This window comes from Hyperoodon ampullatus (assembly GCF_949752795.1).
Source record: "Hyperoodon ampullatus genome assembly, chromosome: 2".
Lineage (NCBI taxonomy): Eukaryota > Metazoa > Chordata > Mammalia > Artiodactyla > Ziphiidae > Hyperoodon > Hyperoodon ampullatus.
The window spans coordinates 198609187-198622008 of NC_136915.1; positions in this window are offsets into that span (position 1 = coordinate 198609187).

Below are 12822 nucleotides of genomic sequence, written 5' to 3' on the forward strand. Positions count from 1 at the left end.
GTCAGGACACGTGCGGATGCACGGGTCAGTGTCAGCGTACGCATCAGCATTAGGGCATGGCGGAGGGTAAGGTGTAGGGCTGCCGGTGGGTTTCCGTTACGGTCTAGGGTTCGGGTTAGGGTACGGCAAGGTTTAGGGCACAGGTGAGGGTACGGACACGGGCTGGGGTCAGGGCACGTGCGGACGCACGTGTCAGTGTCAGCGTACGCATCAGCATTAGGGCACGGCGGAGGGTAAGGTGTAGGGCTGCCGGTGGGTTTCCGTTCCGGGCTAGGGTTCGGGTTAGGGAACGGCAAGGTTTAGGGCACAGGTGAGGGTACGGACACGGGTTGGGGTCAGGGCACGTGCGGACGCACGGGTCTGTGTCAGCGTACGCATCAGGGTTAAGGCACGGCGGAGGGTAAGGTGTAGGGCTGCCGGTGGGTTTCCGTTCCCGGCTAGGGTTTGGATTAGGGAACGGCAAGGTTTAGGGCACAGGTGAGGGTACGGACACGGGCTGGGCTCAGGGCACGTGCGGACGCACGGGTTATTGTCAGCGTACGACGCAGGATTAGGGCACGGCGGAGGGTAAGGTGTAGGGCTGCCGGTGGGTTTCCGTTCCGGGCTAGGGTTCGGGTTAGGGAAAGGCAAGGTTTAGGGCACAGGTGAGGGTACGGACACGGGGTGGGGTCAGGCACGTGCGGACGCACGGGTCAGTGTCAGCATACGCTTCAGGATTAGGGCACGGCGGAGGGTAAGGTGTTGGGCTGCCGGTGGGTTTCCGTTCCGGGCTAGGGTTTGGGTTAGGGAATGGCAAGGTTTAGAGCACAGCTGAGAGTATGGACACGGGCTGGCGTCAGGGCACGTGCGGACGCACTGGTCAGTGTCAGCGTACGCATCAGGGTTAGGGCACGGCGGAGGGTAAGGTGTAGTGCTGCCGGTGGGTTTCCTTTCCGGGCTAGGGTTCGGGTTAGGGAACGGCAAGGTTTAGGGCACAGGTGAGGGTACAGACACGGGCTGGGGTCAGGGCACGTGCCGAAGCGCGGGTGAGTGTCAGCGTACGCATCAGGATTAGGGAACGGCGGAGGCTAAGGTGTAGGACTGCCGGTGGGTTTCCTTTCCGGTCTAGGGTTCGGGTAAGGGAACGGCAAGGTTTAGGGCACAGGTGAGGGTACGGACACGGGCTGGGGTCAGGGCACGTGCGGACGCATGGGTCAGTGTCAGCGTACGCATCAGGATTAGGGCACGGCGGAGGGTAAGGTGTAGGGCTGCCGGTGAGTCTCCGTTCCGGGCTAGGGTTCGGGTTAGGGAATGGCAAGGTTCAGGGAACAGGTGAGGGTACGGACACGGGCTGGGGTGAGGGCACGTGCGGACGCACGGTTCAGTGTCAGCGTACGCATCAGGATTAGGGCACGGCGGAGGGTAAGGTGTAGGGCTGCCGGTGGGTTTCCGTTCCAGGCTAGGGTTCGGGTTAGGGAACGGCAAGGCATAGGGCACAGGTGAGGGTACGGACACGGGCTGCGGTCAGGGTACGTGCGGACGCACGTGTCAGTGTCTGTGTACGCATCCGGATTAGGGCACGGTGGAGGGTAAGGTGTAGGGCTGCCGGTGGGTTTTCGTTCCGGGCTAGGGTTCGGGTTAGGGAATGGCAAGGTTTAGGGCACAGGTGAGGGTACGGACACGGGATGGGGTCAGGGCATGTGCGGACGCACGGGTCAGTGTCAGCGTACGCATCAGGATTCGGGCACGGCGGAGGGTAAGGTGTAGGGCTGCTGGTGGGTTTCCGTTCCAGGCTAGGGTTCGGGCTAGGTCACGGCAAGGTTTAGGGCACAGGTGAGGGAACGGACACGGGCTGGGGTCAGGGCATGTGCGGACGCACGGGTTAGTGTCAGCGTACGCATCAGTATTAGGGCATGGCGCAGGGTAAGGTGTAGGGCTCCTGGTGGGTTTCCGTTCCGGGCTAGGGTTCGGGTTAGGGCACGGCAAGGCTAAGGGCACAGGTGAGGGCACGGACCCGGGCTGGAGTCAGGGCACGTGCGGACGCACGGGTCAGTGTCAGCGTACGCATCAGGATTCGGGCACGGCGGAGGGGAAGGTGTAGGGCTGCTGGTGGGTTTCCGTTCCGGGCTATGGTTTGGGTTAGGGAACGGCATGGTTTAGGGCACAGGTGAGGGTACGGACACGGGCTGGGGTTAGGGCTCGTGCGGACGCACGAGTCAGTGTCAGCGTACGAATCAGGGTTAGGGCACGGCGGAGGGTAAGGTGTAGGGCTGCCGGTGGGTTTCCGTTCCGGGCTAGGGTTTGGGTTAGGGAACGGCAAGGTTTAGGGCACAGGTGAGGGTACGGACACGGGCTGGGGTCAGGGCACGTGCGGACGCACGGGTCAGTGTCAGCGTACGCTTCAGGATTAGGGCACGGCGGAGGGTAAGGTGTAGGGCTGCCGGTGGGTTTCCGTTCCCGGCTAGGTTTCGGGTTAGGGAACGGCAAGGTTTAGGGCACAGGTGAGGGTACGGACACGGGCTGCGGTCAGGGCACGTGCGGACGCACGTGTCAGTGTCTGCGTACGCATCCAGATTAGGGCACGGCGGAGGGTAAGGTGTAGGGCTGCCGGTGGGTTTCCTTTCAGGGCTAGGGTTCTTGTTATGGAACGGCAAGGTTTAGGGCACAGGTGAGGGTACGGACACGGGCTGGGGTCAGGGCACGTGCGGACGCACGGGTCAGTGTCAGCGTACGCATCAGGATTAGGGCACGGCGGAGGGTAAGGTGTAGGGCTGCCTGTGGGTTTCCGTTCCGGTCTAGGGTTCGGGTTAGGGAACGGCAAGGTTTAGGTCACAGCTGAGGGTACGGACACGGGCTGGGGTCAGGGCACATGCGGACGCACGGGTCAGTGTCAGCGTACGCATCAGGGATAGGGCACGGTGGAGGGTAAGGTGTAGGGCTGCCGGTGGGTTTCCTTTCCGGGCTAGGGTTCGGGTTAGGGAACGGCAAGGTTTAGGGCACAGGTGAGGGTACGGACACGGGCTGGGGTCAGGGCATGTGCGGACGCACGGTTCAGTGTCAGTGTACGCATCAGGATTAGGGCACGGCAGAGGGTAAGGTGTAGGGCTGCCGGTGGGTTTCCGTTCCGGGCTAGGGTTCGGGTTAGGGAACGGCAAGGTTTAGGGCACAGGTGAGGGTACGGACACGGGCTGGGGTCAGGGCACGTGCGGACGCACGGGTCAGTGTCAGCGTACGCATCAGGATTAGGGCACGACGGAGGGTAAGGTGTAGGGCTGCCGGTGGGTTTCTGTTAGGGGCTAGGGTTCGGGTTAGGGAACGGCAAGGTTTAGGGCACAGGTGAGTGTACGGACACGGGCTGTGGTCAGGACACGTGCGGATGCACGGGTCAGTGTCAGCGTACGCATCAGCATTAGGGCACGGCGGAGGGTAAGGTGTAGGGCTGCCGGTGGGTTTCCGTTACGGTCTAGGGTTCGGGTTAGGGTACGGCAAGGTTTAGGGCACAGGTGAGGGTACGGACACGGGCTGGGGTCAGGGCACGTGCGGACGCACGGGTCAGTGTCAGCGTACGCATCAGCATTAGGGCACGGCGGAGGGTAAGGTGTAGGGCTGCCGGTGGGTTTCCGTTCCGGGCTAGGGTTCGGGTTAGGGAACGGCAAGGTTTAGGGCACAGGTGAGGGTACGGACACGGGTTGGGGTCAGGGCACGTGCGGACGCACGTGTCAGTGTCAGCGTACGCAACAGAATTAGGGCACGGCGGAGGGTAAGGTGTAGGGCTTCCGGTGGGTTTCCGTTCCGGCTAGGGTTTGGGTTATGGAACGGCAAGGTTTAGGGCACAGGTGAGGGTACGGACACGGGCTGGGGTCAGGGCACGTGCGGACGCACGGGTCAGTGTCAGCGTACGCATCAGGATTAGGGCACGACGGAGGGTAAGGTGTAGGGCTGCTGGTGGGTTTCCGTTCCGGGCTAGGGTTCGGGTTAGGGAACGGCAAGGTTTAGGGCACAGGTGAGGGTACGGATACGGGCTGGGGTCAGGGCACGTGCGGACTCAAGGGTCAGTGTCAGCGTACGTATCAGGATTAGGGCACGGCGGAGGGTAAGGTGTAGGGCTGCCGGTGGGTTTCCGTTCCGGGCTAGGGTTCGGGTTAGGGAACGGCAAGGTTTAGGGCACAGGTGAGGGTACGGACACGGCCTGGGGTCAGGGCACGTGCGGACGCACGGGTCAGTGTCAGCGTACGCATCAGGGTTAGGGCACGGCGGAGGGTACGGTGTAGGGCTGCCGGAGGTTTTCCGTTCTGGGCTAGGGAACAGCAAGGTTTAGGACACAAGTTAGGGCACGGATACGGGCTGGGGTCAGGGCACGTACGGACGCACGGGTCAGTGTCAGCGTACGCATCAGGATTCGGGCACGGCGGAGGGTAAGGTGTAGGGCTGCCGGTGGGTTTCCGTTCCGGGCTAGGGTTCGGGTTAGGGCACGGCAAGGTTTAGGGCACAGGTGAGGGCACGGACACGGGCTGGGGTCAGGGCACGTGCGGACGCACGGGTCGGTGTCAGCGTACGCATCAGGATTCGGGCACAGCGGAGGGTAAGGTGTAGTGCTGCTGGTGGGTTTCCGTTCCGGGCTAGGCTTCAGGTTAGGGAACGGCAAGGTTTAGGGCACAGGTGAGGGCACGGACACGGGCTGGGGTCAGGGCACGTGCGGACGCATGGGTCGGTGTCAGCGTACGCATCAGGATTCGGGCACGGCGGAGGGTAAGGTGTAGGGCTGCCGGTGGGTTTCCGTTCCAGGCTAGGGTTCGGGTTAGGGAACGGCAAGGCATAGGGCACAGGTGAGGGTACGGACACGGGCTGCGGTCAGGGTACGTGCGGACGCACGTGTCAGTGTCTGTGTACGCATCCGGATTAGGGCACGGTGGAGGGTAAGGTGTAGGGCTGCCGGTGGGTTTTCGTTCCGGGCTAGGGTTCGGGTTAGGGAATGGCAAGGTTTAGGGCACAGGTGAGGGTACGGACACGGGATGGGGTCAGGGCATGTGCGGACGCACGGGTCAGTGTCAGCGTACGCATCAGGATTCGGGCACGGCGGAGGGTAAGGTGTTGGGCTGCTGGTGGGTTTCCGTTCCAGGCTAGGGTTCGGGCTAGGTCACGGCAAGGTTTAGGGCACAGGTCAGGGAACGGACACGGGCTGGGGTCAGGGCATGTGCGGACGCACGGGTTAGTGTCAGCGTACGCATCAGTATTAGGGCATGGCGCAGGGTAAGGTGTAGGGCTCCTGGTGGGTTTCCGTTCCGGGCTAGGGTTCGGGTTAGGGCACGGCAAGGCTAAGGGCACAGGTGAGGGCACGGACCCGGGCTGGAGTCAGGGCACGTGCGGACGCACGGGTCAGTGTCAGCGTACGCATCAGGATTCGGGCACGGCGGAGGGGAAGGTGTAGGGCTGCTGGTGGGTTTCCGTTCCGGGCTATGGTTTGGGTTAGGGAACGGCATGGTTTAGGGCACAGGTGAGGGTACGGACACGGGCTGGGGTTAGGGCTCGTGCGGACGCACGGGTCAGTGTCAGCGTACGAATCAGGGTTAGGGCACGGCGGAGGGTAAGGTGTAGGGCTGCCGGTGGGTTTCCGTTCCGGGCTAGGGTTTGGGTTAGGGAACGGCAAGGTTTAGGGCACAGGTGAGGGTACGGACACGGGCTGGGGTCAGGGCACGTGCGGACGCACGGGTCAGTGTCAGCGTACGCTTCAGGATTAGGGCACGGCGGAGGGTAAGGTGTAGGGCTGCCGGTGGGTTTCCGTTCCCGGCTAGGTTTCGGGTTAGGGAACGGCAAGGTTTAGGGCACAGGTGAGGGTACGGACACGGGCTGCGGTCAGGGCACGTGCGGACGCACGTGTCAGTGTCTGCGTACGCATCCAGATTAGGGCACGGCGGAGGGTAAGGTGTAGGGCTGCCGGTGGGTTTCCTTTCAGGGCTGGGGTTCTTGTTATGGAACGGCAAGGTTTAGGGCACAGGTGAGGGTACGGACACGGGCTGGGGTCAGGGCACGTGCGGACGCACGGGTCAGTGTCAGCGTACGCATCAGGATTAGGGCACGGCGGAGGGTAAGGTGTAGGGCTGCCTGTGGGTTTCCGTTCCGGTCTAGGGTTCGGGTTAGGGAACGGCAAGGTTTAGGTCACAGCTGAGGGTACGGACACGGGCTGGGGTCAGGGCACATGCGGACGCACGGGTCAGTGTCAGCGTACGCATCAGGGATAGGGCACGGCGGAGGGTAAGGTGTAGGGCTGCCGGTGGGTTTCCTTTCCGGGCTAGGGTTCGGGTTAGGGAACGGCAAGGTTTAGGGCACAGGTGAGGGTACGGACACGGGCTGGGGTCAGGGCATGTGCGGACGCACGGTTCAGTGTCAGTGTACGCATCAGGATTAGGGCACGGCAGAGGGTAAGGTGTAGGGCTGCCGGTGGGTTTCCGTTCCGGGCTAGGGTTCGGGTTAGGGAACGGCAAGGTTTAGGGCACAGGTGAGGGTACGGACACGGGCTGGGGTCAGGGCACGTGCGGACGCACGGGTCAGTGTCAGCGTACGCATCAGGATTAGGGCACGACGGAGGGTAAGGTGTAGGGCTGCCGGTGGGTTTCTGTTAGGGGCTAGGGTTCGGGTTAGGGAACGGCAAGGTTTAGGGCACAGGTGAGTGTACGGACACGGGCTGTGGTCAGGACACGTGCGGATGCACGGGTCAGTGTCAGCGTACGCATCAGCATTAGGGCACGGCGGAGGGTAAGGTGTAGGGCTGCCGGTGGGTTTCCGTTACGGTCTAGGGTTCGGGTTAGGGTACGGCAAGGTTTAGGGCACAGGTGAGGGTACGGACACGGGCTGGGGTCAGGGCACGTGCGGACGCACGGGTCAGTGTCAGCGTACGCATCAGCATTAGGGCACGGCGGAGGGTAAGGTGTAGGGCTGCCGGTGGGTTTCCGTTCCGGGCTAGGGTTCGGGTTAGGGAACGGCAAGGTTTAGGGCACAGGTGAGGGTACGGACACGGGTTGGGGTCAGGGCACGTGCGGACGCACGTGTCAGTGTCAGCGTACGCAACAGAATTAGGGCACGGCGGAGGGTAAGGTGTAGGGCTTCCGGTGGGTTTCCGTTCCGGCTAGGGTTTGGGTTATGGAACGGCAAGGTTTAGGGCACAGGTGAGGGTACGGACACGGGCTGGGGTCAGGGCACGTGCGGACGCACGGGTCAGTGTCAGCGTACGCATCAGGATTAGGGCACGACGGAGGGTAAGGTGTAGGGCTGCTGGTGGGTTTCCGTTCCGGGCTAGGGTTCGGGTTAGGGAACGGCAAGGTTTAGGGCACAGGTGAGGGTACGGATACGGGCTGGGGTCAGGGCACGTGCGGACTCAAGGGTCAGTGTCAGCGTACGTATCAGGATTAGGGCACGGCGGAGGGTAAGGTGTAGGGCTGCCGGTGGGTTTCCGTTCCGGGCTAGGGTTCGGGTTAGGGAACGGCAAGGTTTAGGGCACAGGTGAGGGTACGGACACGGCCTGGGGTCAGGGCACGTGCGGACGCACGGGTCAGTGTCAGCGTACGCATCAGGGTTAGGGCACGGCGGAGGGTAAGGTGTAGGGCTGCCGGTGGGTTTCCGTTACGGTCTAGGGTTCGGGTTAGGGTACGGCAAGGTTTAGGGCACAGGTGAGGGTACGGACACGGGCTGGGGTCAGGGCACGTGCGGACGCACGGGTCAGTGTCAGCGTACGCATCAGCATTAGGGCACGGCGGAGGGTAAGGTGTAGGGCTGCCGGTGGGTTTCCGTTCCGGGCTAGGGTTCGGGTTAGGGAACGGCAAGGTTTAGGGCACAGGTGAGGGTACGGACACGGGTTGGGGTCAGGGCACGTGCGGACGCACGTGTCAGTGTCAGCGTACGCAACAGAATTAGGGCACGGCGGAGGGTAAGGTGTAGGGCTTCCGGTGGGTTTCCGTTCCGGCTAGGGTTTGGGTTATGGAACGGCAAGGTTTAGGGCACAGGTGAGGGTACGGACACGGGCTGGGGTCAGGGCACGTGCGGACGCACGGGTCAGTGTCAGCGTACGCATCAGGATTAGGGCACGACGGAGGGTAAGGTGTAGGGCTGCTGGTGGGTTTCTGTTCCGGGCTAGGGTTCGGGTTAGGGAACGGCAAGGTTTAGGGCACAGGTGAGGGTACGGATACGGGCTGGGGTCAGGGCACGTGCGGACTCAAGGGTCAGTGTCAGCGTACGTATCAGGATTAGGGCACGGCGGAGGGTAAGGTGTAGGGCTGCCGGTGGGTTTCCGTTCCGGGCTAGGGTTCGGGTTAGGGAACGGCAAGGTTTAGGGCACAGGTGAGGGTACGGACACGGCCTGGGGTCAGGGCACGTGCGGACGCACGGGTCAGTGTCAGCGTACGCATCAGGGTTAGGGCACGGCGGAGGGTACGGTGTAGGGCTGCCGGAGGTTTTCCGTTCTGGGCTAGGGAACAGCAAGGTTTAGGACACAAGTGAGGGCACGGATACGGGCTGGGGTCAGGGCACGTACGGACGCACGGGTCAGTGTCAGCGTACGCATCAGGATTCGGGCACGGCGGAGGGTAAGGTGTAGGGCTGCCGGTGGGTTTCCGTTCCGGGCTAGGGTTCGGGTTAGGGCACGGCAAGGTTTAGGGCACAGGTGAGGGCACGGACACGGGCTGGGGTCAGGGCACGTGCGGACGCACGGGTCGGTGTCAGCGTACGCATCAGGATTCGGGCACAGCGGAGGGTAAGGTGTAGTGCTGCTGGTGGGTTTCCGTTCCGGGCTAGGCTTCAGGTTAGGGAACGGCAAGGTTTAGGGCACAGGTGAGGGCACGGACACGGGCTGGGGTCAGGGCACGTGCGGACGCATGGGTCGGTGTCAGCGTACGCATCAGGATTCGGGCACGGCGGAGGGTAAGGTGTAGCGCTGCTGGTGGGTTTCAGTTCCGGGCTAGGGTTCGGGTTAGGGAACGGCAAGGTTTAGGGCACAGGTGAGGGTACGGACACGGGCTGGGGTCAGGGCACGTGCGGACGCACGGGTCAGTGTCAGCGTACGCATCAGGGATAGGGCACGGCGGAGGGTAAGGTGTAGGGCTGCCGGTGGGTTTCCTTTCCGGGCTAGGGTTCGGGTTAGGGAACGGCAAGATTTAGGGCACAGGTGAGGGTACGGACACGGGCTGGGGTCAGGGCACGTGCGGACGCACGGTTTAGTGTCAGTGTACGCATCAGGATTAGGGCATGGCAGAGGGTAAGGTGTAGGGCTGCCGGTGGGTTTCCGTTCCGGACTAGGGTTCGGGTTAGGGAACGGCAAGGTTTAGGGCACAGGTGAGGGTACGGACACGGGCTGGGGTCAGGGCACGTGCTGACGCACGGGTCAGTGTCAGCATACGCATCAGGATTAGGGCACGACGGAGGGTAAGGTGTAGGGCTGCCGGTGGGTTTCTGTTAGGGGCTAGGGTTCGGGTTAGGGAACGGCAAGGTTTAGGGCACAGGTGAGTGTACGGACACGGGCTGGGGTCAGGACACGTGCGGATGCACGGGTCAGTGTCAGCGTACGCATCAGCATTAGGGCATGGCGGAGGGTAAGGTGTAGGGCTGCCGGTGGGTTTCCGTTACGGTCTAGGGTTCGGGTTAGGGTACGGCAAGGTTTAGGGCACAGGTGAGGGTACGGACACGGGCTGGGGTCAGGGCACGTGCGGACGCACGAGTCAGTGTCAGCGTACGCATCAGCATTAGGGCACGGCGGAGGGTAAGGTGTAGGGCTGCCGGTGGGTTTCCGTTCCGGGCTAGGGTTCGGGTTAGGGAACGGCAAGGTTTAGGGCACAGGTGAGGGTACGGACACGGGTTGGGGTCAGGGCACGTGCGGACGCACGGGTCTGTGTCAGCGTACGCATCAGGGTTAAGGCACGGCGGAGGGTAAGGTGTAGGGCTGCCGGTGGGTTTCCGTTCCCGGCTAGGGTTCGGATTAGGGAACGGCAAGGTTTAGGGCACAGGTGAGGGTACGGACACGGGCTGGGCTCAGGGCACGTGCGGACGCACGGGTTATTGTCAGCGTACGACGCAGGATTAGGGCACGGCGGAGGGTAAGGTGTAGGGCTGCCGGTGGGTTTCCGTTCCGGGCTAGGGTTCGGGTTAGGGAAAGGCAAGGTTTAGGGCACAGGTGAGGGTACGGACACGGGGTGGGGTCAGGCACGTGCGGACGCACGGGTCAGTGTCAGCATACGCTTCAGGATTAGGGCACGGCGGAGGGAAAGGTGTTGGGCTGCCGGTGGGTTTCCGTTCCGGGCTAGGGTTTGGGTTAGGGAATGGCAAGGTTTAGAGCACAGCTGAGAGTATGGACTCGGGCTGGCGTCAGGGCACGTGCGGACGCACTGGTCAGTGTCAGCGTACGCATCAGGGTTAGGGCACGGCGGAGGGTAAGGTGTAGGGCTGCCGGTGGGTTTCCTTTCCGGGCTAGGGTTCGGGTTAGGGAACGGCAAGGTTTAGGGCACAGGTGAGGGTACAGACACGGGCTGGGGTCAGGGCACGTGCCGAAGCGCGGGTGAGTGTCAGCGTACGCATCAGGATTAGGGAACGGCGGAGGCTAAGGTGTAGGACTGCCGGTGGGTTTCCTTTCCGGTCTAGGGTTCGGGTAAGGGAACGGCAAGGTTTAGGGCACAGGTGAGGGTACGGACACGGGCTGGGGTCAGGGCACGTGCGGACGCATGGGTCAGTGTCAGCGTACGCATCAGGATTAGGGCACGGCGGAGGGTAAGGTGTAGGGCTGCCGGTGAGTCTCCGTTCCGGGCTAGGGTTCGGGTTAGGGAATGGCAAGGTTCAGGGAACAGGTGAGGGTACGGACACGGGCTGGGGTGAGGGCACGTGCGGACGCACGGTTCAGTGTCAGCGTACGCATCAGGATTAGGGCACGGCGGAGGGTAAGGTGTAGGGCTGCCGGTGGGTTTCCGTTCCAGGCTAGGGTTCGGGTTAGGGAACGGCAAGGCATAGGGCACAGGTGAGGGTACGGACACGGGCTGCGGTCAGGGTACGTGCGGACGCCCGTGTCAGTGTCTGTGTACGCATCCGGAATAGGGCACGGTGGAGGGTAAGGTGTAGGGCTGCCGGTGGGTTTTCGTTCCGGGCTAGGGTTCGTGTTAGGGAATGGCAAGGTTTAGGGCACAGGTGAGGGTACGGACACGGGATGGGGTCAGGGCATGTGCGGACGCACGGGTCAGTGTCAGCGTACGCATCAGGATTCGGGCACGGCGGAGGGTAAGGTGTAGGGCTGCTGGTGGGTTTCCGTTCCAGGCTAGGGTTCGGGCTAGGTCACGGCAAGGTTTAGGGCACAGGTGAGGGAACGGACATGGGCTGGGGTCAGGGCATGTGCGGACGCACGGGTTAGTGTCAGCGTACGCATCAGTATTAGGGCATGGCGCAGGGTAAGGTGTAGGGCTCCTGGTGGGTTTCCGTTCCGGGCTAGGGTTCGGGTTAGGGCACGGCAAGGCTAAGGGCACAGGTGAGGGCACGGACCCGGGCTGGAGTCAGGGCACGTGCGGACGCACGGGTCAGTGTCAGCGTACGCATCAGGATTCGGGCACGGCGGAGGGTAAGGTGTAGGGCTGCTGGTGGGTTTCCGTTCTGGGCTAGGGTTCGGGTTAGGGAACGGCAAGGTTTAGGGCACAGGTGAGGGCACGGACATGGGCTTGGGTTAGGGCATGTGCGGACGCACGGGTCAGTGTCAGCGTACTCATCAGGATTCGGGCACGGCGGAGGGTAAGGTTTAGGAGTGCTGGTGGGTTTCCGTTCCTGGCTAGGGTTCGGATCAGGGAACAGCAAGGTTTAGGGCACAGGTGAGGGCACAGACACGGGCTGGGGTCAGGGCACGTACGGACGCACGGGTCAGTGTCAGCGTACGCATCTGGATTCGGGCACGGCGGAGGGTAAGGTGTAGGGCTGCTGGTGGGATTCCGTTCCTGGCTAGGGTTCGGGTTAGGGAACGGCAAGGTTTAGGGCACAGGTGAGGGCACGGACACGGGCTGGGGTCAGAGCACGTGCGGACGCACGGGTCAGTGTCAGCGTACGCATCAGGGTTCAGGCACCGCGGAGGGTAAGGTGTATGGGTGGTGGTGGGTTTCCGTTCCTGGCTAGGGTTCGGGTTAGGGAACGGCAAGGTTTAGGGCACAGGTGAGGGCACGGACGGGCTGGGGTCAGAGCACGTGCGGACGCACGGGTCAGTGTCAGCGTACGCATCAGGGTTCAGGCACCGCGGAGGGTAAGGTGTAGGGGTGCTGGTGGGTTTCCGTTTCGGGCTAGGGTTCGGGTTAGGGAACGGCAAGGTTTAGGGCACAGTTGAGGGCACGGACACGGGCTGGGGACAGGGCACGTGCGGACGCACGGGTCAGTGTTAGCGTACGCATCAGGATTAGGGCACGGTGGAGGGTAAGGTGTAGGGCTGCTGGTGGGTTTCAGTTCCGGGCTAGGGTTCGTGTTAAGGAACGGTAAGATTTAGGGCACAGGTGAGGGCACGGACACGGGCTGGGGTCAGGGCACGTGCGGACGCACGGGTCAGTGTCAGCGTACGCATCAGGATTCGGGCACGGCGGAGGGTATGGTGTAGGGCTGCTGGTGGGTTTCCTTTCCGGTCTAGGGTTCGGGTTAGGGCACGGCAAGGTTTAGGGCACAGGTGAAGGCACGGACACGGGCTGGGGTTAGGGCACGTGCGGACGCACGGGTCAGTGTCAGCGTACGCATCAGGATTCGGGCACGGCGGAGGGTAAGGTGTAGGGCTGCTGGTGGGTTTCCGTTCTGGTCTAGGGTTCGGGTTAGGGCACGGCAAGGTTTAGGGCACAGGTGAGGGCACGGATACGG